The sequence below is a fragment of the Panthera tigris genome, chromosome D1 (genome assembly GCF_018350195.1).
Source record: "Panthera tigris isolate Pti1 chromosome D1, P.tigris_Pti1_mat1.1, whole genome shotgun sequence".
NCBI classification, from domain to species: domain Eukaryota; kingdom Metazoa; phylum Chordata; class Mammalia; order Carnivora; family Felidae; genus Panthera; species Panthera tigris.
The window spans coordinates 101167280-101194075 of NC_056669.1; the positions used below are offsets into that span (position 1 = coordinate 101167280).

Consider the following 26796-nt stretch of genomic DNA (forward strand, 5'->3'; position numbering starts at 1 on the left):
GGTTGACCACATTTGGACCACAGAAGCCTAGGCAAAAGTGAAGATCTCATGGACAATGGCACTTTGAGGACCCGTGGCACAGGGCCCCGCCACCAGCTGCACACGGGCCCTTTGGCACATGATGACTGTACGTGGCAAGGGTTTGCAGATGGCTGTGTACCAGTCACATGCTTGGCGGCCATGAGGAAACAGGCTAGTCACTACAAGCTGACCAAAAACCACATCAGTACAGCACAGCTCACAAAGGAGATGACTTTTCTCTCCCGAAAGGGATCACACCACATCGACGGAGCAGCGGAAGAAGAGGAGCATACACCCACAAAGGACAACGTTTCAAGGAAAAACTACATGGGTTTCTGGAGTCAGGAATCCAGCCACATCAGGGTGACCATCCCCGAGTTCCCACCCCGCGTGACAACATAAAGAACACTAAGCAGAACAACTGCCAGCAAAGACCACCCCTAGGCATACAGTTTTTAAAGTACAGAAAATCAGAAATAAAGAAAACAGTCTTCAAAGAAGGCAGGATCAGAAAGACACATCACCTGCAGAGGAACAAAGGATCACAGTTGATCTCTCAGAAACCGCACCTCCTAAAAGTCAGTGGCCGTCTACTGGGCGCCAAATTTACAAATCGGGAGACTTCAGTGAGTGGAGGCCTTAACTGACAGGCAATTTCCCTCTGATACTGGGACTAACTGGCGATTGTTTACAAAATAGGCAGAACCATTTAACGACTTCCGGGGTGAACAAACAAATGAACGGCAAAATGCACCTGCACTTGAATTTCTGTCCCTGCCCTCTAGGAAGAATCAGTTGGGAACATTTCCTACTAATAAAAACAAAACAAAAATCTATTTTAAGATGCACTGTGTTACAGCTATAAAGTCTAAGGGAAAAGAAGATGGTGCTGTAAGAGGACAATACACGGGCTCTAACTGACACTGTCTCTAATCATCCCTTAGGATGAGTCCCCAGTGGAGGTAACACTGAAACATATATGAAAAGCAAGTAGTTAATCCACGTGAATATGGCAGGAAGAGAATTGTAGGCAGAATACATGAGCAGATCAGAACAGCAATAACCAGAGCTAGAGGAAGACAGTTGGTTTGAATATATTTGCATACACTTAGACAAGGACCTTACAGCAATTCAGGAAATTTATAATTATCACTTGCCTCCTGCTGTTCTCCTCCCAATCCCCGTTCAATAGCACCTGCATCACGAATGTTTACCAAGCAATTAGGACCAAAGAAAACACTTCAGCTCTCCTACTAGGCAATGCATATCTCAATAGGTGACAGATCTGACACCTGTCATATAATGAAGACGCAGGATAGAGTCATTTTAAGGCAAAGTGTGACCGGGAAGAAAGTGTTGATCTTTCTAGATGAAAATACATTTCCCTTTGGCTCACCTAAGCCCAAGTTTTATCAAGTCTTAGTAAAATGGTGCTGGGAAATGTCACAAAACTGGCAACTAACAAATTATAATTTTTTTAATGTTTATTTAGTTTTGAGAGCGACAGGGACAGAATGTGAGTGGGTTGGGGCAGAGAGAGGGAGGCACAGAATCTGAAGCAGGCTCCAGGCTCCGAGCTGTCAGCACAGAGCCTGACGCGGGGCTCCATCTCACGAGCTGTGAGATCATGACCTGAGCCGAAGTCGGACGCTCAACCGACCCAGCCACCCCGGCGCCCCCAACAACTGACAAAGTTACTCATTCATAATCTGGGACCTAGCTCTCTTACATTTGGAAATCTGTGCTACAGAAATATAAATCTCAGATACACATGTGGCAACATCGTTTGTAGGGAGAATAAAAGGAAACCAGCTGAAGGGGTATCACTAGGAGAAGCATACATTCTTTGTATGAAATGCTGTGCTACAAAAACTATAAAATTTACCTGAATATTAATAATTAATTCACTTAGTAGTTTACTTTTCAAATTGCATCATTTGCATTGTGTCATTTTGAATTCAGCATTTTTTTTTTATCATTTCAACGTGTTTAATAAGGAGAAAACATACCACCTTGTATAAAAATGACAGATTCTGGGGTGAAGGGTGAGGGATGAGGGGAGACACAGGTCCTCAGAGGGAAAAAGTGAGATGGGAGCAGAGAGTTGCTAAGAATCTCTCGCTTTTACTTAGTTTTTGACAAAGATTTCAGTCACCAGTAGGTAACAGTGTTTCATTAAACCAGAGAGTGTTAGGATGGAGAAATAGCTTCACCAGAAGTCATTGAGTCCATCTGCCTAAATCTATTTACTTATGGCTATTTTCATTCATTCACTTATTCATTCATTCAGTTTTGACACAGATGGCAGCTTTTCAAGAGTAAATTTTAGTTATGAAATTGAGCATATTTGTTGCAAAACAAGTCCGACCACTCAGACAAGCATGAAGCACCCCCACTCTCTGTGGCTCCTTTCAATGTCATGTTACTAAAGTAACCAATGTTAACAGCGTGGCCAGTGACTTTGCACAATTCTCTCTATGATCATGTCCATAGGCACACACCAATGTCTTTTACACATGAGGTGGGTTTTACCCCCCCCCCCTTGTTCACCTTTGTTTACATGTTGGGGGGTTGGTCAACGAGAAGATCTGACCTCTGGTTGATCTGTGATCTGGACCCTGGCAACTGGAGGCTCCTCTCCCAGACCCTGCCCTTGGAACGTGCATTCTGCCTGCCTTCTCGGCTCCCAAAAGCTGCCCCAAGGACACAGCCTTGAGACAGTGATGTGTTCTTGGACGCTCTGGACGGCATGTGTGACTGCCTCTATCTAATCTTTCAAGATTGGGCAGGAGGCAGAAGGGCTATGGTCTTACTGCTGCGCCCAGGACAACCTCACAAGTAAGTTCTCTTGTCTGGTCAACCTGCTCCCTACCATTCCGGAGTGGCCTGCTTCTCTCTTTGGTCTCTCCCTGCCTTTGGTGATGGGGGGCCGGTTGCGGATTTCAGCGGAAGCTCCCCAGGAAGTTGCAAACCCACGCAAACTGTGATCGGTTCTACAGATTAAGGTTTGACTTGATTTTTTTTCTTATCTATCAATGATTGTATCAGGACGTTTCTTCCGAACCAAAACATTAATATTTAATTTACTTTTTTTAATAATTAGCCACCCAACACTTCAAGGAGAGAATGTATGTTTCTCCTGATGATACAAATTGAGGTTGTTTCCTTCCCCCCCCCCCCCAAATGATGTTGCAGGATTTATGTCTGGTGTTGATATTGCGACAGCATAGATTTCCAAATGTAAGAGAGCCAGGTCAACGAGTATGTGAATTTTAACCGAAATCATCAAATTACTTTCTGAAAATGTAGCTGTTCTATACTTAGCCACTGTCGCTAAGTGTAATGTCGTGGTCAACATTCGTGGGCAACCTTACCAGCATTGCACAAATCGTTGTGATGTCTGCTAACGTGACAAATGAAAAAGAAACACTGTCTTGTCATTGTGATTTCATTTTTCCCAGCCATTGTGAAGTTCAGCAATTTTTAGTATATTTATATTTTTGGCCATTCCCATTTCCAGCTGTACCCATTGCTCATCCAGCCATTTATTGGTCCATGTCTCTACTGTGTGTCATACACACGTACGTTTGGGTTCAGGACTTTCTCATCGGGACATTACCTTATTGTAAGTCACCTATTTTGCAAAAGCCCTCTCACTTTCCATTGTTCAACAGAACAAGGTGTATGAACCTTTATTAATGAACACTGTTGACCTTTCTCTTACAACATTTGCTCTTCTAATCTGGAATAAATGTCCTCCCACATATGAGACTATATAAATGTTCCTCTGTACTTTCTGTTGGCATATAGTACATTTGTACCTTTAATATATCTGTAAATTATCTTGTATTTGTATTTTGTATTTTGTTCACTTTATGGAAGGGGAATGGAGAAGACTGATGAAAAAAATATAAGTAGTCTATAAGCAACCTGGAATAAAGGGAACTTCTAGTTCTCAGCCCAGTGTTCTTTTGACATGTTATAAACCAACGTCTAAGGTACAACACAACAGAGTTCTAATTACCAAAACTGCTGGAGAAGTTTTCCTTTTAAACTTCGTCCCAAATGTATATCTTACCTCCTTATTCCCCAAGCTGTAGACGAGGGGGTTCAACCTGGGCATTACCACAGTATATAACAGAGAAATCACTTTATTGATATCCAGGGAGGGACTTGAGCCAGGTCGAACAGAGATAAAGAAAAGAGTCCCATACAGGATGGAGACAACTGCCAGGTGAGAGGAGCAGGTGGGCAAAGCGTTCTGCCTCCCATGAGCAGTCTGGATCTTCCAGATCGCCACCAGGATGCAAACATGGGAGACCATCATGATCAGGGCACTGAGGATTCCTGTAGATCCAGCCAAAAAGAAAAATGTAAGTTGCATCACGGAAGTGTCTGCACATGTAAGAGAAAGCAGAAGGGAAATATCACAGAAAAAATGATTGATGATATTTGGACCACACAAGGGTAAGCAAAAAGTCAATGTCATATAGGTCATGCTCCTTAGAAGAGCCATGCCATAAGGGCCTACAACCAGCTGCACAGAGACCCTCTGGGACATAATGAGGGCATGCAACAAGGGCTTACCGATGGTCAAATACCAGTCATGTGCCATGGACGTCAGGAAGAAACATTCAGATACCACAAAGAAACCAGAGAACCACATCTGTGTGGTACCACCCTGAGAGAGCTGACTTTTTTCCCTGCAAAGATATCACACGGCATCTTGGGGGCAATGGAAGAGGAACAATACCTAAAAGGACGAGGGGCTAACAAACATACATAGTCTTTGACTGGTCAGTTGTAACCTGTGTAAGAAATTTAAAAGTACATTTTATTTTTACAATGTTAATTAGCATACACAAAATTGCTTCTTTTAAAAAATTTTTAATGTTTATTTATTTTGAGAGAGAGAGACAGAACACAAAAAGGGTAGGAGTAGAGAGAGATGGGGAACAGACAACCTGAAGCAGGCTCCTGCTTCCGCACAGAGCCTGACACGCGCTTGAAACCACAAACCATAAGATCGTGACCTGAGCTGAAGTCAGTCACTCAGCTGACTGAGCCACCCAGGCGCCCCATATTCATCATAGCTTCTTCAATGTATTACAAGTGTTTTTCAATCTGTAAAGGAGGCAGTTAGGAAAACAGCACTGGACTGGCAACGGTATTCCTGAGGAAAAGTTCCTGTCGCTTGGGACACTGTGCAAACTTGGGCAATTTATACTTGATCTTTTTGGATTCGGCACCCTCTGCCATCCAAAGAGCAGTCTAAGTATCAAATCTAAATTTCCCATAGGTTCTAAAATTGTATTTGAAACGAGAACAGTATCTGTATTTCATCTTTATCACATGATAGAATAACAATGCCTACCTAGGAATACCGTAACCAGTGAGACTGTAAGAAATGATGAAAAATTCAGACTCTGATAATAGACATTTGGGACCGGCTAAACAGAACAGAAATAAAGCCCTTTCAGTTCCTGTTTTGATGGAGAGGATACTGCCATTCAGATGAAATGAAGACAACATTCATATCTGTGTATATTAATCTCTTCCCCTTATAAAAGGCTTACAAAGAGAAATGTCAACAAATGTCAGTAGCATTCTTTACAAGGGGTAGTTCTATGGAAACTCATAATAGTCATTTTTATGTTTATAAAGGACAGGCCTGCAAATGAGAGATTGGATACATTTACTCTTTAACCATCATGAATACAGAAATGGCAGAAAGAAATAGGAACAGAGGATTCATGTTTGGGGTTAAATGAAGCGAAGAAATTTCCAGATCATGTAATTCATATAATCATATCATATAATTCAAAACAGAAATATAATGGTTTGGGAGGCACTGAGATGCCCTTCCTTTGAGATTAATTAATCTATCAAATATTGTATAGGAACTTTCCATGGAAATCAAAAGAAAACTAAGTATCCACTCTAGTCTCAACTGACTCGATCATTAGCGGCAATGTTACCATACATTTCCATGAATATACGAATGTATTTTGTTCATTGAAATAAAATTATTTCCCCTAATTCCCTGTAATGTTTATAAACCTATTTAAGGCATAAATTCTGACAGGTGATCTCTATGTTATTAACACAATGTGTGAAATGCTTACCATTTTTATTGTTACAAAATTTTTAAGTATTTTTCTGACTCATCAACTGAGTAAAAACACAGCAAGCTGTTTAAAATGACAGTAAGAAACACAAGGTGTGGGATTATCCGTAAGAAAGAGTCCAGATTCATATGTTTGTTACGAGGTCAAATAATTTCCTACATTAAAAAAAATATTCACACTTTGAAGATAGAGTGATTAAGATGTGAACCCTGAAATGCTACAGTGACAAAACAATAGTTAATATAATGTTTGTGCCCCCTGAGTTTATCATTACTTGAGAATTATCTGTGGAATGCATTTTCCACAGGGCAATTGCTTATTAATGGCGGCACTAAAATCAATCGCGGGAAATAGTGCCTGGGCATAAAAAGAAAGCCCACTTTTCAAAGCAGTGTTTGATAAATCCAAGACGACATATGCCGCAGCATTTCAGAGAAAGCTCCCTTCTTCACTGAGAGCTTAAGTGGTTGGAAAAACACTGATTTCGTTTCATGCCTAACAGTTCAAAATCTACGTGCAATGGCAGGCAGTGGTTGTGGACATTTGTGGACCCACCAGGGGAGGGCGTTTCGTGAGGGGAACGTGCTTCCATCCTTCCATTGCTCAGGACGCAAACAGGAATAAGACTCCGCCTCCCCTGTAAGGGGGACAATTTCTATGACCTTTGCATTTCTACATTCGGTGACCCGAGAATTTACCTGGACGTTGAAGTATCAGAGAAGAAGATCCGGCTTAAAATCGGGATCAAAACCTCAGTTATTTAGTGACCTAAAGAGCTGGACTAAACCAAAGACCACTCTCTCTGGGGTACCTGGGACAATGAGTTTATGTTCCCACAGATCAGGTTCATTCTGAAGTCTTGCTAGTGTATTTCAAAACTTGCTGTTAATCAATATGCGGGATACTCATTTCTTTAAGTTCATAGTACCCCTGGCTGAGTTCAAGGTAAATCAAAGCACAGACTTTTCAAAGAAGGAGATGTCATTGTGCACGAAAATGGTTGGGAAATATTTCATGGGCAGATTGGTTTGGAAAGGTGGACAAGTTTGAGATGACCTGAAATTGAGAGGAAAGACATTTCAGGTAGAACTAAGGAGATGAACAGAGGCAGGGAGGCAGGAACATTCAACTTGATTGGAATAAAGCTTCATGAAGGAGAAGAGAAAATATCACATTGAGGGAATAGCGGCATAGGCAGAATAATGGTCTCCAGTGATGTCCACCTCTTAACCCCAGGGACCGGTGATCATGTCACCTTGCATGGTAAAAAGTGACTTTACCCATGTTATTAACTTAAGGACCTTGGAATGAGGAGATTATCTGTGAGCCCTTCTCAGGAGATGTAAGTACGGAACATGGGCAGATATGCAACTTTGCGGGTTTTGAAGATGAAGGAAGGGGCCATCAGCTAAGAAATGTGGGCAAGGTTTAATAGCTGGAGAAAGCGGGAACATTTTCCTCTAGAGATTCCAGGAAGCAATGCAATCCTGCCAACACCTGATTGTAGTCTGGTGAGACCCATGTAGGACTCCTTAGCCTGCAGAGCATTAAATCAATACATTGTGTATACAACATTGTGTTGTTTTAGCTGCTGAACTTGTGGTAATTTGTCAGGACAGCATTGAGAAACTAAAACACATAGGTTGGATGACCTCAGTCACCACTTTCTCTCAAAAACCTTCTATGATCCCCTAAAAGGGTTATGATCTCCCACCTCTGAAACTGCTATAGCATTTCCCCAGTAGCTCGTCTCCACTGTCATCTGACTTTTAGAGTCAAGGACATGGTCTTACAATGGTCTATATCCTATGAAGTCCTGATGTCAGAGAGTTGCAGAGAAGACATATTCTGTAAGCATTTTTGAGCAACGTGTAAATTAAAGCAAAAATATTTCACAATCCGTAATAATTTGAATGTAGGATTTAAATTATCATACACTTTGCTTAAAGAAGGTAGAATAGGGGCACGTGCGTGGTTCAGTTAGTTAAGCATCTGATTCTTGATTCCAGTTCAGTTCATGACATCAGGGTTTGTGGGTTCATGCCCTGCATCAGGCTCTGTGCTAACTGTGGAGCCTGTTTGAGATTCTCCCTCTTTCGCTGTCCCTCCTCAGCTCTGTCTCTCTCCCTCTCTCTCTCACACTCAAAATAAATAAATGAACTTAATTTTTTTAATCAAGTAGTATAAAGCCATTTTGCCCCATTCTTCTACTTGAAACCAACCAAAACTGGTAAGGAAATGGACAATAACAACAAGAAAAGATAAAGAAAATGACACTTTATGAAACTTCAAGAGAAGGAAATGATATGATATGTAAAAGATGATAAAGCAAATTCTCTTACAGGAAAATGCTTCACTTTGACATTGAGAAAAATTTTCCCTCTGAAGGATGTAAACTCTAAAAAGAAAAAGATATAACTATTTAATATAATGGCTAGCTAACTGGCTGACTAGAGGTGGTCGTCAAGAGGATGTAGCTACCCATTGACCATCTAGCTGGACCTGGGCAATCAGAGGCTCTGAGGCCCCCACCCACCGTCCTTGGAATATACACTCTGTCCACTTGTCCCACAGCGGGAGCTGTTTTCAAGGAGGCAGCCTCAAGGGAGTAATGCGTTGTTGAGACCATCTGGATGGCATATGTGACTGAACACACTGAAGGCCCCTATATAAACGTTTAAGGGGGCGCCCGGGAGGCTCTGTCGGTTAAGTGTCCAACTCGATTTTAGCTCAGGTCATGATCTCATGGTTCCTGGGTTTAAGCCCCGCATCCGGCCCTGCACTGACCACATGGAGCCCACTTGAGATCTTCTGTCTTCCTCTCTCTTTCTCTAACCCTCCACTGCTCATGCTCTCTCTCTATCTCTCTCAAAAAATTAATAAACTTTAAAACGTTGAAGAATGAAATTGATTTTACGAAATCCTAGATGGGTAGGGAGGGAAGATGGCGGCGTAGGAGGACGCTGGGCTCACCGCGCGTCCTGCTGATCACTTAGATTCCACCTACACCTGCCTAAATAACCCAGAAAACCACCAGAAGACTAGCAGAACAGAGTCTCCAGAACCAAGCGCAGACGAGAGGCCCATGGAATAGGGTAGGAAGGGCAGAGAGGCGGTGCGCGCTCCATGGACTGGCGGGAGGGAGCCGGGGCAGAGGGGCAGCCTGCTGGCCAAGCAGAGCCCCTGAGTCTGGCTGGCAAAAGCGGAGGGGCCAGACAGAGTGTGTTCCGACAACAAGCGGGACCTAGCATCTGGGAGGTCTTAAGTTAACACCTCTGCTCGGAAAGTAGGAAGGCTGGAGGACAAAGGGAGGGAGAGTTGCTGAGCCCCCAGACGACAGAGCTCAGTTTGTTGGGGAACAGGGCACTAGCCAGTGCCATCTCCCTCACCCATCCCCCAGCCAATATCCCAAAGGGAACCAGTTCCTGCCAGGGAACTTGCTCGCTCCGCGCAAACACCCAACTCTGTGCTTCTGCGGAGCCAAACCTCTGGCAGCGGATCTGACTCCCTCCCGCTGCCACAGGGCCCCTCCTGAAGTGGATCACCTAAGGAGAAGCGAGCTAAGCCTGCCCCTCCTGCCCCCGTGCACCTTGCCTACCCACTGCAGCTAATACGCCAGATCCCCAGCACCACAAGCCTGGCAGTGTGCAAGTAGCCCAGACGGGCCACGCCACCCCACAGTGAATCCCGCCCCTAGGAGAGGGGAAGAGAAGGCATACACCAGTCTGACTGTGGCCCCAGAGGTGGGCTGGGGGCAGACAGCAGGTCTGACCGAGGCCCCGCCCACCAACGCAAGTTATACACCACAGCACAGGGGAAGTGCCCTGCAGGTCCGCACCACTCCAGGGACTATCCAAAATGACAAAACTGAAGAATTCCCCTCAAAAAAATCTCCAGGAAATAACAACAGCTAATGAACTGATCAAAAAGGATTTAAATAATATAACAGAAAGTGAATTTAGAATAATAGTCATAAAATTAATCGCTGGGCTTGAAAACAGTATAGAGGACAGCAGAGAATCTATTGCTACAGAGATCAAGGGACTAAGGAACAGTCAGGAGGAACTGAAAAACGCTTTAAACAAAATGCAAAATAAAATGGAAATGACCACAGCTCGGATTGAAGAGGCAGAGGAGAGAATAGGTGAACTAGAAGATAAAATTATGGAAAAAGAGGAAGCTGATAAAAAGAGAGATAAAAAAATCCAGGAGGATGAGGGGAAAATTAGAGAACTAAGTGATACACTAAAAAGAAATAATATACGCATAATTGGTATCCCAGAGGAGGAAGAGAGAGGGAAACATGCTGAAGGGGTACTTGAAGAAATAATAGCTGAGAAATTCCCTGAACTGGGGAAGGAAAAAGGCATTGAAATCCAAGAGGCACAGAGAACTCCCTTCAGACGTAACTTGAATTTATCTTCTGCACGACATATCATAGTGAAACTGGCAAAATACAAGGATAAAGAGAAAATTCTGAAAGCAGCAAGGGATAAACGTGCCTTAACATATAAAGGGAGACCTATAAGACTCCTGACTGATCTCTCTTTTGAAACTTGGCAGGCCAGAAAGGATTGGCAGGAGATCTTCAATGTGCTGAACAGAAAAAAATATGCAGGCGAGAATCCTTTATCCAGCAAGTCTGTCATTTAGAATAGAAGGAGAGATAAAGGTTTTCCAAAACAAACAAAAACTGAAGGAATTCGTCACCACTAAACCAGCCCTACAAGAGATCCTAAGGGGGATCCTGTGAGCCAAAGTACCAGAGACATCGCTACAAGCATAAAACATACAGACATCACAATGACTCTAAACCCGTATCTTTCTATAATAACACTGAATGTAAATGAATTAAATGCGCCAACCAAAAGACATAGGGTGTCAGAATGGATAAAAAAACAAGACCCATCTATTTGCTGTCTACAAGAAACTCATTTTAGACCTGAGGACACCTTTAGATTGAGAGTGAGGAGATGGAGAACTATTTATCATGCTACTGGAAGCCAAAAGAAAGCTGGAGTAGCCATACTTATATCAGACAAACTAGACTTTAGCTTAAAGGCTGTAACAAGAGATGAAGAAGGGAATTATATAATAATCACAGGGTCTATCCATCAGGAAGAGCTAATAATTATAAATGTCTATGCGCCGAATACCGGAGCCCCCAAATATATAAAACAATTACTCATAAACATAAGCAACCTTATTGATAAGAATGTGGTAATTGCAGGGTCTTTAACACTCCACTTACAGAAATGGATAGATCATCTAGACACATGGTAAATAAAGAAACAAGGGCCCTGAATGATACATTGGACCAGATGGACTTGACAGATATATTTAGAACTCTGCATCCCAAAGCAACAGAATATACTTTCTTCTCGAGTGCACATGGAACATTCTCCAAGATAGATCACATACTGGGTCACAAAACAGCCCTTCATAAGTATACAAGAATTGAAATTATACCATGCATACTCTCAGACCACAATGCTATGAAGCTTGAAATCAACCACAGGAAAAAGTCTGGAAAACCTCCAAAAGCATGGAGGTTAAAGAACACCCTACTAAAGAATGAGTGGGTCAACCAGGCAATTAGAGAAGAAATTTAAAAATATATGGAAACAAACGAAAATGAAAATACAACAATCCAAACGCTTTGGGATGCAGCGAAGGCCGTCCTGAGGGGAAAATACATTGCACTCCAGGCCTATCTCCAGAAACAAGAAAAATCCCAAATACAAAATCTAACAGCACACCTAAAGGAAATAGAAGCAGAACAGCAATGGCAGCCTAAACCCAGCAGAAGAAGAGAAATAATAAAGATCAGAGCAGAAATAAACAATATAGAATCTAAAAAAACTGTAGAGCAGATCAATGAAACCAAGAGTTGGTTTTTTGAAAAAATAAACAAAATTGACAAACCTCTAGCCAGGCTTCTCAAAAAGAAAAGGGAGATGACCCAAATAGATAAAATCATGAGTGAAAATGGAATGATTACAACCAATCTCTCAGAGATACAAACAATTATCAGGGAATACTATGAAAAATTATATGCCAACAAATTGGACAACCTGGAAGAAATGGACAAATGCCTAAACACCCACACTCTTCCAAAACTCAATCAGGAGGAAATAGAAAGCTTGAACAGACCCATAACCAGCGAAGGAATTGAATCGGTTATCAAAAATCTCCCAACAAATAAGAGTCCAGGACCAGATGGCTTCCCAGGGGAGTTCTACCAGAACTTTAAAGCAGAGATAATACCTATCCTTCTCAAGCTATTCCAAGAAATAGAAAGGGAAGGAAAACTTCCAGACTCATTCTATGAAGCCAGTATTTTTTGATTCCTAAACCAGACAGAGACCCAGTAAAAAAAGAGAACTACAGGCCAATATCCCTGATGAATAGGGATGCAAAAATTCTCAATAAGATACTAGCAAATCGAATTCAACAGCATATAAAAAGAATTATTCACCATGATCAAGTGGGATTCATTCCTGGGATGCAGGGCTGGTTCAACATTCACAAATCAATCAACGTCATACATCACATTAATAAAAGAAAATATAAGAACCATATGATCCTGTCAATCGATGCAGAAAAGGCCTTTGACAAAATTCAGCAACATTTCTTAATAAAAACGCTTGAGAAAGTCGGGATAGAAGGAACATACTTAAACATCATAAAAGCCATTTATGAAAAGCCCACAGCTAACATCATCCTCAATGGGGAAAAACTGAGAGCTTTTTCCCTGAGATCAGGAACACGACAGGGATGCCCACTCTCACCACTGTTGTTTAACATAGTGTTGGAAGTTCTAGCATCAGCAATCAGACACAAAAAGGGAATCAAAAGCATCAAAATTGGCAAAGATGAAGTCAGGCTTTCACTTTTTGCAGATGACATGATATTATACATGGAAAATCCAATAGAGTCCACCAGAAGTCTGCTAGAACTGATACATGAATTCAGCAAAGTTGCAGGATACAAAATCAATGTACAGAAGTCAGTTGCATTCTTATACACTAATAATGAAGCAACAGAAAGACAAATAAAGAAACTGATCCCATTCACAATTGCACCAAGAAGCATAAAATACCTAGGAATAAACCTAACCAAAGATGTAACAGATCTGTATGCTGAAAACTATAGAAAGCTTATGAAGGTAATTGAAAAAGATATAAAGAAATGGAAACACATTCCCTGCTCATGGATTGGAAGAATAAATATTGTCAAAATGTCAATACTACCCAAAGCTATCTACACATTCAATGCAATCCCAATCAAAATTGCACCAGCATTCTTCTCGAAACTAGAACAAGCAATCCTAAAATTCATATGGAACCACAAAAGGCCCCGAATAGCCAAAGTAATTTTGAAGAAGAAGACCAAAGCAGGAGGCATCACAATCCCAGACTTTAGCCTCTACTACAAAGCTGTAATCATCAAGACAGCATGGTATTGGCACAAAACAGACACATTGACCAATGGAATAGAATAGAAACCCCAGAACTAGACCCACAAACGTATGGCCAACTAATCTTTGACAAAGCAGGAAAGAACATCCAATGGAAAAAAGACAGTCTCTTTAACAAATGCTGCTGGGAGAACTGGACAGCAACATGCAGAAGGTTGAAACTAGACCACTTTCTCACACCATTCACAAAAATAAACTCAAAATGGATAAAGGACCTGAATGTGAGACAGGAAACCATCAAAACCCTAGAGGAGAAAGCAGGAAAAGACCTCTCTGACCTCAGCCGTAGCAATCTCTTACTCGACACATCCCCAAAGGCAAGGGAATTAAAAGCAAAAGTGAATTACTGGGACCTTACGGAGATAAAAATCTTCTGCACAGCAAAGGAAACAACCAACAAAACTAAAAGGCAACCAACAAAATGGGAAAAGATATTTGCAAATGACATATCGGACAAAGGGCTAGTATCCAAAATCTATAAAGAGCTCACCAAACTCCACACCCGAAAAACAAATAACCCAGTGAAGAAATGGTCAGAAAACATGAATAGACACTTCTCTAAAGAAGACATCCGGATGGCCAACAGGCACATGAAAAGATGCTCAACGTCGCTCCTCATCAGGGAAATACAAATCAAAACCACACTCAGATATCACCTCACGCCAGTCAGAGTGGCCAAAATGAACAAATCGGGAGACTATAGATGCTGGCGAGGATGTGGAGAAACGGGAACCCTCTTGCACTGTTGGTGGCAATGCAAACTGGTGCAGCCACTCTGGAAAACAGTGTGGAGGTTCCTCAAAGAATTAAAAATAGACCTACCCTATGACCCAGAAGTAGCACTGCTAGGAATTTACCCAAGGGATACAGGAGTACTGATGCATAGGGGCACTTGTACCCCAATGTTTATAGCAGCACTCTCAACAATAGCCAAATTATGGAAAGAGCCTAAATGTCCATCAACTGATGAATGAATAAAGAAATTGTGGTTTATATACACAATGGAGTACTATGTGGCAATGAGAAAGAATGAAATATGGCCCTTTGTAGCAACGTGGGTGGAACTGGAGAGTGTGATGCTAAGTGAAATAAGCCATACAGAGAAAGACAGATACCATATGTTTTCACTCTTATGTGGATCCTGAGAAACTTAACAGAAACCCATGGGGGAGGGGAAGGTGGAAAAAAAAGTTAGAGATGGAGGGAGGCAAACCATAAGAGACTCTTAAAGACTGAGAATAAACTTGGGTTGATGGGGGGTGGGAGGGAGGGGAAAGTGGGTGATGGGCATTGAGGAGGGCACCTGTTGGGATGAACACTGGGTGTTGTATGGAAGCCAATTTGACAATAAATTTCATATTAAAACAAAAACAAAAACAAAAAACAACACACCTATGCTCTGGAGGGTGGGAGACACAACACAAACACACAAACACCTATTAGGATTCAGGAACTTGAAATGTTGGGTGAGTTTTACAGGTCCAGTGGTTAGGGGTATGCTAGAATACTCCATTCGAAGTAAAATTTATGAAGAAAGAACCAGAGGGTCCCAGTAGGCCTCTTTGGGTCTTGGAGGCAGCCTATTCCACAGCTAGGAATAGATCTCCAACAAGGATACCAAATGGCACAGAAAGCTGTAGGCATTAAGTGGGATGCAGAACAGGAGAGGCTCTGCAGCAGGTCCAGGTATAGTGCAAGCAGCCCTGCCCTTTGGGCCACGTGATACAACAGGATCTATAAGGAAAGTGATGGTCATGGGAAAAAAGCAACATGGAGCTTATTACAAACCTCAGTGGGAATGCTGCTGGTCCTGAGCTTCAGGAGCCATTCTATACCATTGGCAAAAAGAATGCTATGGCTTTTGAGAAAGAGCTCCTGGTATGTTTGTGGGCCGTAATAAAGAGCGAAGTCTTGCCCAGAGCCACCATGTGAGCATGTATCCAAGATTTCCCTAAGGCCTTGCGTCCCATCAGATACTCCAATAAATAAAGTAAAATGGGAAAAGCAGCAACCTATCATAAGATGAAAATGGTACATCCTAGTGGATCCCAAGTAGGACCCAAGGGATGATTAAGCTGCAATGCATATGTGTATGAATAAAACCTCCCCTTTCCTATCTCCAATGCAACTCCTATTGAAGTAATCAATGTCAACAGATTGCTGTGCATCCTTTAGAGTTCTCCCTATGCTCATTTACAACACCTGCATGCACATGCACATTTTATTATATATCTTTGGTCCTTGTTCTTAATGAGTATAGCTACACTTTGATCTTCAGCTTGATTTTTTTCCAACTAACAGTGACTACATATGATAGTTCTCTCCAGGTTAGTCCATTATTACCTAATCTGGTCTTTTAATTTGCTGTGCATTTCACACACACATACACATGAAAATTTACTTTTCTTATAATGATAGACATATAGACCATTTCTTTTATTTTAATTTTCCATGCATAATGCTGAAATATACGTAATCTTATTCTTTTGCATTTATATTTCTCCAGACCAGATTTCTAAAGAAGGATTTATAAGTTCCCATATAACTTTATACATATATATAAATATATATAAATATATATATAATATATAAATATATATAATATATATAAATATATATATTGTGTATATATATATATATATAAATTACCAGTTTCTTTGAGGAAATGGACTATTTGTACTATCAGCAGAAAATAAGAGTGTACACAGCCAAATAGGAACTTCACCATCATTGAAAATTAACAATATTTCATCTACATTGTCAGGCACTGCAATGACATTTTAATTTCATTTCCTTTACTTCACCAATGGTGATAGTGAAACTTTTTGACATACTTTTCTGACATATGGATCCCCATTTCTGTGAGTTGCCTGTTCATTTATTTGCCCATTTATCTAGTTTCTTTTTCTTTGAATTTTAGACTGTTGTCCAATTTATTAGGGATATTACCTCATTGTTTAGCATATGTGCACAAACATTTTCTCTTGCTTTATTATTTCCCTTTTTAATATCGTTTGTGGTACTCTGAACTGATGTCTTGGCTTTGATAACAAGTAATCTGGTAAATGCTGGACAGCAAAGTGGAAATGTGATGACAAGTGTATAGAAAATTAGACATCTGTTGAACCCAAATAAGATATTATTATTTTATGTGATTCCTATACATTATATAAACTACTTTTAAGATACCCTGAAGTCTGGTAAGAAATATTAATTATAGTAATAAGAAATAAAAAATGCCAAATACGGAATATTTTATACAGGGAGCACCATGAAGAAAATATTACTTTTTGTCTCATTAGTTCAGGAAGAAAATATCAAACGTTTTCGAAGGTGACAATCACTATGTAGGATAATTTATATGAAAAAGATCTGGTTTTAAATAACATTTATTATCACTTCAATTAATAATTACACAATAATTATATGTGAAGCTTGATATATAAATAGTGACTGTATTCAGGTGATTATTTTATCGTTGTCATGATTATTTGCTCTATGCTATACCAGTAAGTTTTCAGTAGTTACATAGACAATTCTAGGCTTATGTTAGGAGCATCAGCTATGGTATAAATGTCTTCATTTATGCCTGTCTAAATATACTAATATAGGTATGAGGGTTAGGGGCTAGTATAGAGAGGTTGCTTCTAGTTTTGATACAACCACTCTTTCCTTTTTTCTTTCTTTTCTTCTTTCTTTCTTTCTTCCTTCTTTCCTTCCTTCCTTCCTCCCTCTCTTTTCTTTCTTTCTTTCTTTCTTTCTTTCTTTCTTTCTTTCTTTCTTTTCTTTCTTTCTTATTTATTTGAATATAAGTCGTTTTGAGTCTTTTACAAGACAAGGAGGATGATCTTTATGCCCCTTTCATACCTACATTCTGTGATCTTAGAAATCCTCATGGACATTGCAGTATCTCTGTATTATACAAAAATAAACAGGAAATTCAGTTTTAAAAAAAGTCACACAAGCCACCTGTTTAGTCTCCTGAGAATGTGAGCAAAACGCCAAAGTCTGCTCTCTCTAGAGAGCCTGTGCTAGGAAGGTTATTTTCCTGACATTCAAACTCATCCTGATGTTCCTCCACCAGATTTCAAAAACTTCATACTATCCAAAATGCTATGTATTCACTTCTTTAAGGACATCCTTCATGTAGCTCCTTTACCTGCTTCAAAGGAAATTATCATTTTCTACAAGAATGGAACACTCAACTTCCTTCGTGGTGGTACCAAAAAAGTAATATAGACACTACATAAAGGAATCATGAAGATGTTTGAGAAGGTTAAAAAGATAAAATTTAAAAATAAGGTATAACTGAGGTGCCAGGTGGCTCAGTCCATTAAGTGTCCAACTCTTGATTTAGGCTCAGGTCATGATCTCATGGTTCATGAGTTCAAGCCCTGCATCAGGTCCTGTGCTGACAGCACAAAGACTACTTGGGATTCTCTCTCTCCCTTTCTCTCTCTGCCCCTCCCCCACTCATTCTCTCTCTCTCTCTCTCTCTCTCTCTCTCTCTCTCTCTCTCTCAAAATAAGTAAAAACTTAAAAAATAAGAATAAGCTACAAATTCAAAATATTTATGCAAAACATGATTACTAAGGAATAAAGGAAGATCTAACATACAAATATTTGATATCTCTGAAGAAGATAGATATCATATGTAAAAAAATTACTAAAACATAAGATAATCTGTATTTATGGAGTAAAAGTGCACAATATGTCTTAAGGAATAAAATTCTAGTAAAGTGGCTGGACTTTTTTTCTTAACTGAAGTGGAAAACAATCTGATTATTCTAAAAATGTTCCATAATTTCATTCCACCCTACATTCATTACAGTAAATAGTCTTATAAATGGACCCAATATTGGACAGCTGTTGGACTTATAGGAAATGGTGATATGACAATAATAATATAATCAATAATGACATCAATATGATTAATAATAATATAGTAATATAATTAACACAAAATTGAAATGAAAGAAAACATAGTTTTACAGGTTCTCTTGCCCACCAAACTCTTCACCTCAGTATAGAGAGTTATTAAATACTGATTAAATGTGATAATCACAGTATTTTATATGTAGGTATATTCTGCGATATAGGGAATTTGCCACTAGGAGTATTAAAGATAATAATATAATATATCAAATCAGCCTATGGAAGGAAAATAAAAAATATAAATATAAGAAAAGTCCCATATTAACTAATTAACTAATATTAACATCTTTAATACTGATATAGTTTTAAAGCAATAATTCAAAAAACTTCAGTGTATACAATTCTAAACATTAACTTCAGAAATTATGAAAATGAATTATACCACTTTAAAATTATTAGAATAAATGTAAATATGATGTTACAGATGCCTCAAAACATGAAAAGTCATACTATAAAGTAAAATATTTTTAAAGAAATATTAAAAGAAGAAAGTCTTAAGAATGGAATGGCACAGCTAACATGAAACCTCTTTATTGTTGCATTAGTTAAAATAACAAAAGATTGGAAATAACTCTTTATCAATATTTCAAAGGTTACCTACATAATTTTTTAAATAAGTTAGAGCTATGTGTTTTGAAGTGACACATACCTATAAAATATTCAACTTAAAAAATCAAGGAGCTAAATCACATGATCATCTCATAAACTACACACACACACACACACACACACACACACACACAAACATTTCACAAAATACAACATCCTTTCCAAATGAAATCTCTTAACATATTTGTTACAGAAGGAACATACAGCAACATAATGAAGACCATATATAACAAACTCACAGCTAATATTATACTCCATGAAGAAATATGGAAAGTTTTCCTCTAAGATCAGGAATAAGACAACAATGCTCACTTACACCACCTTTATTCAACATAGTACTGGAAGGCCTAGTTATACCAATTAGACAAGACAGAAATACAAGACATCCAAATTGGAAAGGAAGAACTGAATTGTCTCTGGGTTTGTTGATTAAATGCCTTTATATGTAGAAAATCCCAAAGAGCCCATTAAAAAATTAAGAGCTAATCAACAACTCAGTAAAGTCAAAGGATACTAAAGCAACATACAGGAATCAGTTGAATTCCTTTACACTAATGAGAAACATGTGAAAAAGAAATAAAAATGTCCCATTCACAATAGCATCAAAAACAATCAAATACTTATGAATAAAATCAACCAAGGAGGTGAAAGATATGGCAATGAAAAAATACAAGACTGCCGAAAGAAGTCAAAGAAAATACAAATAAAAAGACATTCCATTTTCATGGATCAGAAGAATATTGTTAACTAAACTATGGATGCAGCCCAAGTGTCCATTGACAGATGAATGGATAAAGATGTGGTATATATATGTGCAATGGAATATTACTTGGCCACAAAAAGAATTAAATCTTGCCATTTGCAACAACATGACTGCATCTAGAGAGTATAATGCTAAGCGAATAAGTCTAAGAAAGACAAATACCATGTGATTTAACTTATATGTGTAATTTAAGACACAAAAAAATGAACAAAATAAAAAGAGAGACAAATCAAAAAAACAGACTCTTAGTTATACAGAATATTTACCAGAGAAAGTGGTATAATTCATTTTCATAATTTCTGAAGTTAATGTTTAGAATTGTATACACTGAAGTTTTTTGAATTATTGCTTTAAAACTATATCAGTATTAAAGATGTTAATATTAGTTAATTAGTTAATATGGGACTTTTCTTATATTTATATTTTTTATTTTCCTTCCATAGGCTGATTTTGATATATTATATTTACCCACCAGAGTGGGTGGGGGATGAGTGAAATAGGTGAAGGGGATTAAGAGTACACTTATCTTGACGAGCGCTGAATACTATATGGAATTCTTGAATCCCTATATTGTATACCAGAAACTAATATAACACTGTGATGTAAACTACACTGGAATTAAAACTTAATATAAATAAATAAATAAATAAATAAATAAATAAATAAATAAATAAAATTTTAAATGGGCATAAGAACTAAATAGACATTTTTCCAAGAAGACCACAAGTGGAAAGATGCTCAGCATCACTAATTATCAGGAAAATAAAAATCAAAACCATAAGCAGATACCACCTCATACTTGTTAGAATGGCTATATCATCAAGACGAAAAGAGGCAACAGGTGCTGGTGAGGATTAGAGAAAAGGGAACCCTTATACATTGTTGGTGGGAATGTAATTTGGTCCAACCACCAAGAAAAACAGTATGGAGGCTCCTCCCGAATTAAAAATAGATCTACTGTACAATCTAGAATTGCATTGCTGGGTATACACCTAAAGGAAATGAAAACAGGACTTTGAGAAGATATCTGTACTCCCGTGTTTATCGCAGCATTATTTACAATAACCAAGTTATATATGGAAACACCTAAATGCTCATCAATGGAATATTATTCAGCCATGAGAAAGAAGAATATCCTGCCATTTGCAACAACATGGATAGACTACTATTTTACCCATGCTCAGTATAATGAATATAGATAACAATGTCCTGCTATAATTATGTAATGTGATAAATAGCACCACATGGCAGTCATATTACAATATAAAAATGTATCAAATTAACACATTGTCCATCTTAAATTTATAAAATGTTATATGTCAGATTCATTCAATAAATTAAATGTGAGGAGTAGAGATGTGTGTAAGGTAAGCTTTCCTTTATATTATTTGTAAAAGTGCATACATATGTTCAAATATGCATGCTTTTATATGCAGAGAAAAATCTGTTGATAAGAAATCTCTTCATAGGAATCTGTTTGAAATGAAAGTGAAATTTACATTGATTTGTATTTTCATTATGCAATGTAAATTTTGCACTACTCACAGTCATATTTATAATTGGAAAATAACAAACCTTAGAAATTATGTTGGAAGGAATATTTAATCAGATGAAAAAACATTCATATTTTTATTAATCTAAAAAAGAATATAAAAAGTATATATAGCATGCATCATATGACTAAGGAATTACATTCAAATCTACTATTTTATCCATGTTTTTACCTCTATACCTCTATACCTCTTACCTCTATACCTTTATTATAATTTCAAATTCTACCTAAAGTTTTTTTAAAAAGTAACATGTAAGCCACTAGCCATAAAGCAAAAAAATTTACTTCTCTAGAAAATGTATATGTATTTCATCAGGAATAATACAGGTGTGGGTAACTGTGGTCTAACTTGAAGTGGCTTCGGATTATTAATGTCCCACCTACCTTCTTCAATTCACTGCTGCATAATCCCTTTTGTGTCCACCATTTAATCTTTGGGATGTAGCAAAGAGGTAGATTTATAAGGTACTGCTGTCTCGATAAATGAAAATATAATACCTTACCCTCATATTCCCAGCTGTTGAGTCATATTTGTAGTTTCCCCTGACCTAGAAACAGTCATTTAAAATGAGCCTTAGCCACTTACTCACTGGGCAATCCTACCGCATTATGAGATGGCCTCTCCACTACCGTCAGCAAGAAAGAGGCTTTAAAGACACATCTTCACTAAGCTTTAGGCACCTCAGAAAGTGTAGTGTGTGCACTGTTTCTCTCTGTTACACTGCAGAGCGTGGCTGATTCTGTTGTGTCCCACTCTTACCAGCCAACTTTCACTGCCATCACCTGCATTTCTTTGCCTGAAGACGTCTCTCTCTACTACTTTTGTACTACCCAGCAAGCCAGAAGTGACCCCTAAAAATTAGCACTCCCTAGGAGTAGTTTTCAACCAAAGACCGATTCAAAGAAATGAGAAAAGGAAGCAAAAATGTATAAAAAGCAAATGAGACAGAAAGAAAACAAAAAGCAAGATGGTAGGTTTTAACCCAAGCATATCAATAATCACCCTACATGTAAATAGCTCCAAATAAAGTGTAATAAATAAAGTGTAAACTTGATATTGTGCACAAAGCAAGATCAACAATATGCCACCTATGAGAAACCTACTTTAAATAGGAAGACACAAATAGTTTAATATTGAAAGGCTGGAGAAAGATAAGCATTGCTAATACTAACAAAGGTAGCATGGTACTAACAAAGTTAGATGGTGTGGCTGTATTATATCAGACCAAATATATGTTAGAGCAAAGAAAATTACCAAGATAAAGAAGGTAAGTTCATAATGATAAGGGGTCAATTTATCGAGAAGATATAGCAACTGTATACATTTATGCACTTGATAACATAGCTTCAAAATACCTAAAGTGAATACCAATATAACTAAGGAAATACGAATGAGTTCACAATGAAAGTTGGGATTTCAACACTGTTATGTCAGTAATTGACAAAATAAGTAGAAAAATATCAGTAAGGGTATAGAAGACTTAGACAACACCATGAACACAAAAATTAGCACTTGTAGAAGACTCTGGCCAGCAATAGCAGAACACATATTGTTATTAAATGTACTTAGAAAATTTACCAAGATCCATTGCCACAAAAAGTCTCAGATTCATCACAGAAAGTATATTCTCTGACCTGAATGTAATTAAATTAGAAAACAAACTAAGATCTTTGGAAAATTCCCACATATTTGAAAAATAAATAAAATAATCTATGAGTAAAAATAACCTCTGAGTTAAATTTTTAAAAATAACTGTAGCAATTATTTTTAACAGAATGAAAACAGCATATCAAAATTAATAAGATAATATAAAGTTGCACTTACAGGAGATGTCTAGCACTCACCACCAACAAAGAACAAGATGAAAAGTCTTCAATCAATGACTTCAGATTCTACCTGAGAGAAGCTAGAAAAAGAATTGAAAAAAAAAAAAACAAAAAAAAACAAGTAAGCAAAATGTGGTAACTAGAATCATGCCCCCTCCCAAAGCTTACAAGTCCTGATCCCTGGAAGCTGTAAATGTTTCTTGATTTGGTTAAACATTTTCTCTGGTATAATTAAATTGAAGACCTGAGATAAAGAGGTTATCCTGGGTATCTAGGTGGGACCTAAATGCAATAAAGTATTCTTATAAGAGAAAGAGATGTAGAGGAGATCAGAGAGAAAGGGAAAAAGAGAGAGACAAGAAGGCAATATGCAGACAGAGGTAGCATGGAGCGGTGTGTTCCCTGAGCCAAGGAATTCTGAGAAAACTGGGAGAAGCAAGAAATGAATTCTCCCCTAGAGCCTGTAGAGAAAGGGTGGCCCTGCCGCCATCTTGATTTGGACCCGCTTCGTGGCAATGTGTTACAGTAGCCACAGTAAACTAAGATACAGAAGAAAAGAAACAATAAATATTGGAGTGGGAATCAAGTAAAAAGCAAAAACAAAGAAACACTTTCTTTAAAGCAGTGGAATCAAAACCAGGTCCTTTGAGGAGATCAGTACAATCAATAAACTTACCATACTGATCAGGAAAAAAGAAAAGAAACAAATTACCAACATCAATAATTAGAGAGGTGAAAGCACTATAGTTTCTACTACAAGTGGACATGGTCTGAGTTAAAAGTACACTCAGACTTCTGAGATGTTGCAAATGGCCTGTTGTTCAGGAACCCAGAAGATGAAGATTGGAAGAACACAGACAAAGAGCTCTGGGAAAGAAGGACATGGATGGAGTTATGGGTGTGTGTTCAATAGATGCAGATCTTTGTGTATTATATCAATGCCACAATATCACCTGCTGCAGACATCACTGACCAGGTAGACAGGATGTCAGCCAGCCTGTGTCCTCAGTCATTTCAGTGCCAGCACGATGGACCCATGAACAGAGCAGCCATGGTACAGGGAAGAAGGCTATGCAAAAACCCAACAGCTTGAGCTCTCCCTCACCATGGCTGATGGGATAACCTTGCCGTTACTGCAATGCTGGGGCTGCTACTGCTAAATGTTTATCTTGTCACTGAGAAACTGATCCTGGGCCATTGATGTGGCCCCATCCCTTGAGGAACCTAACCAGCCACATGGTACTAAGTTGATTATATCAGACACCTTCCATATTGTAATAAGCAATTAATGTTTTGATCTTACTGGGATTAACACAAGTTTCAAATGCAGATTTGCTCTCTGGACTATAATGTGTTGGCTATTAGTAACTTACAGGTCACAGAATGTTTACTTTAACATCATGGGTTTCTGTCTAACAGCATTTCAGGCTAAGGGACACACTTATGGTGACTGGGGAGAAAAATCATGTGACCATAAAGCCAACATGACCTCCCATATGTCACATCATCCAGAAGCTACTTGCTGACTGAATGTTGTAATGGTCTCATGAGTAGTGTACAGAAAAGATTTTGGAGATGATACCTGGCATGGTTAGGACACCTTTTCACAATTCTCTGTGTACTTTGAACCAATGGTCATTATATGGTATGCAATGTCCCTGAGAGCTAGAATACCAACATTGATAGTGGAATCCAAAAGACGAAAGAAGTAGCCCCTATCTTAAACACAAAGACCCACTTGGTGAGTTTATGTTTCCTACCACTTCAAATTGAAGACTGATGGACGTTGCATTTCTTTGCCTGAGAGCATTCACTGCTACCTGCCTGGAAGGCCCAAAGTACTGGGGGAATTAACAACCCCCAAAAGCTGCCTTCAGCCTGTGACTGATAGGAACTGGTATAGAAGTACCCCAATCCCTCCCTGGTCACTCAGGTAGATCACCTCTGACGTCTGTGTTCTGAACATGCTTTCAGAGTCTCCTCAACTATTGCAAGCTCCAGGTGTCCACAGTAGTAGCATTTTATTGGACAACCTCCTTTTTCTGTCTCAGTTCCTCACTCGTTGGTGTTTCCTTCACCCCCACTCAGTTCCTCAGTTCCTCACTGATGTTTCCTTCACCCCAGATAAATTACTCAAACTTAAATCCCTGTTTTAGGTTCTGTTTCTAAGAAACACAAACTGGGAAACCAACCTGGCCTAAGAAGCAAAAATATTAGGGTTATGAAGAAACATAATATCTCTGTTCTTTTTCTTTGCTAGGATATGTCTTACATCTCTCTTCACAACCAAGAGACAGGTGAACATCTTTTCCTTGACATTTAGAATAAAAAGAAGATTTGGTCTATACATGCGTCTGTGTGTCTGTGTGATTTTAAGCATTTTAAATCTGCTTGTAAGTTGATGTTGTATTTTGGGTTTTTTGTTTGTTTTAATTGAATAACTGACATACAGTATCCTATTAGTTTTAGGTGCACATCATATTGATTCTGTACTTTTATACATTACACAATAATTCTCACAAGAAATCTAGTCACAATCTGTCATCACACAAAGTTATTACAATAGTATTGACTATATTCCCTATGTTGTACATTACATACCCATGACTTACTTATTTTATTACTAGGAAGTTTGCACCTCTTAATTACCTTACATATCTTACCCACCCCCCTCATCTCTCTTCTCTCTGGTAATCAACAGTTTGTTTCCTGCATCTGCAAGTCTGTTTTTGTTTTGTTTTGTTTATTTGTTTTGTTTCATTTTTTATATTCCACATATAAATGAAATTATATGGTATTTACCTTTCTCTGTCTGACTTACTTCACTTAGCATAACGCCATTAAGATCCATCCATGTTGTCGTAAATGGCAAGATTTCATTCTTTTTTTATGGCTGAGTAATATTCCCGTGTGTGTGTGTGTGTGTGTGTGTGTGTGTGTGCATGTGTGTGTGTGTGTGTGTACCATACTTTCTTTATCCATTCATCTATTGTTAGACACTTAGGTTGCTTCCATATATAGATGATATAGAGATAGAGATAGAGATAGATATATAAACGTTTATATATACCTCAGGATGTATTAGCAGCAATTAGCAGCATCCCTCATACTGGCGTGTAGAAAGTAGAAATTGTCTATATAGTTAGGAATAGAAATAGATGCTTGGGTGCAACAGATGTGGCTCAGGTGGCTTACAAAAGGCTCGATGGGCTTATGTCCCAGCTGCACAAAGCTGGGCTCATAGTTACTCAGAGTGCCAGTGCTTAGAGGGTGAGTTTACTGTCATCTTTGCCATGAAAGTTTCCCCTGTTCCCATATTTCTATCATCTCCCAGGCACTGAACTCTTTGATGTTCTAGCTAGACCCTTCTCACTGCAGACATCACAAGGACACATAATAAACCATATTACAAGGCACCGTTCTGTTCTAGATAGAAGTCCCCTTCAGGACTGGGTCTATACTGGAATAAGTTCTATATTTC

The 26796-nt window shown here is 38.6% G+C and overlaps 1 pseudogene; it reads right to left on the reverse strand.

Moving 5' to 3' along the window:
• Positions 1-491: 491 nt before the first annotated feature.
• On the reverse strand, positions 492-8778 carry LOC122231506 (annotated as a pseudogene).
• Positions 8779-26796: the final 18018 nt, after the last annotated feature.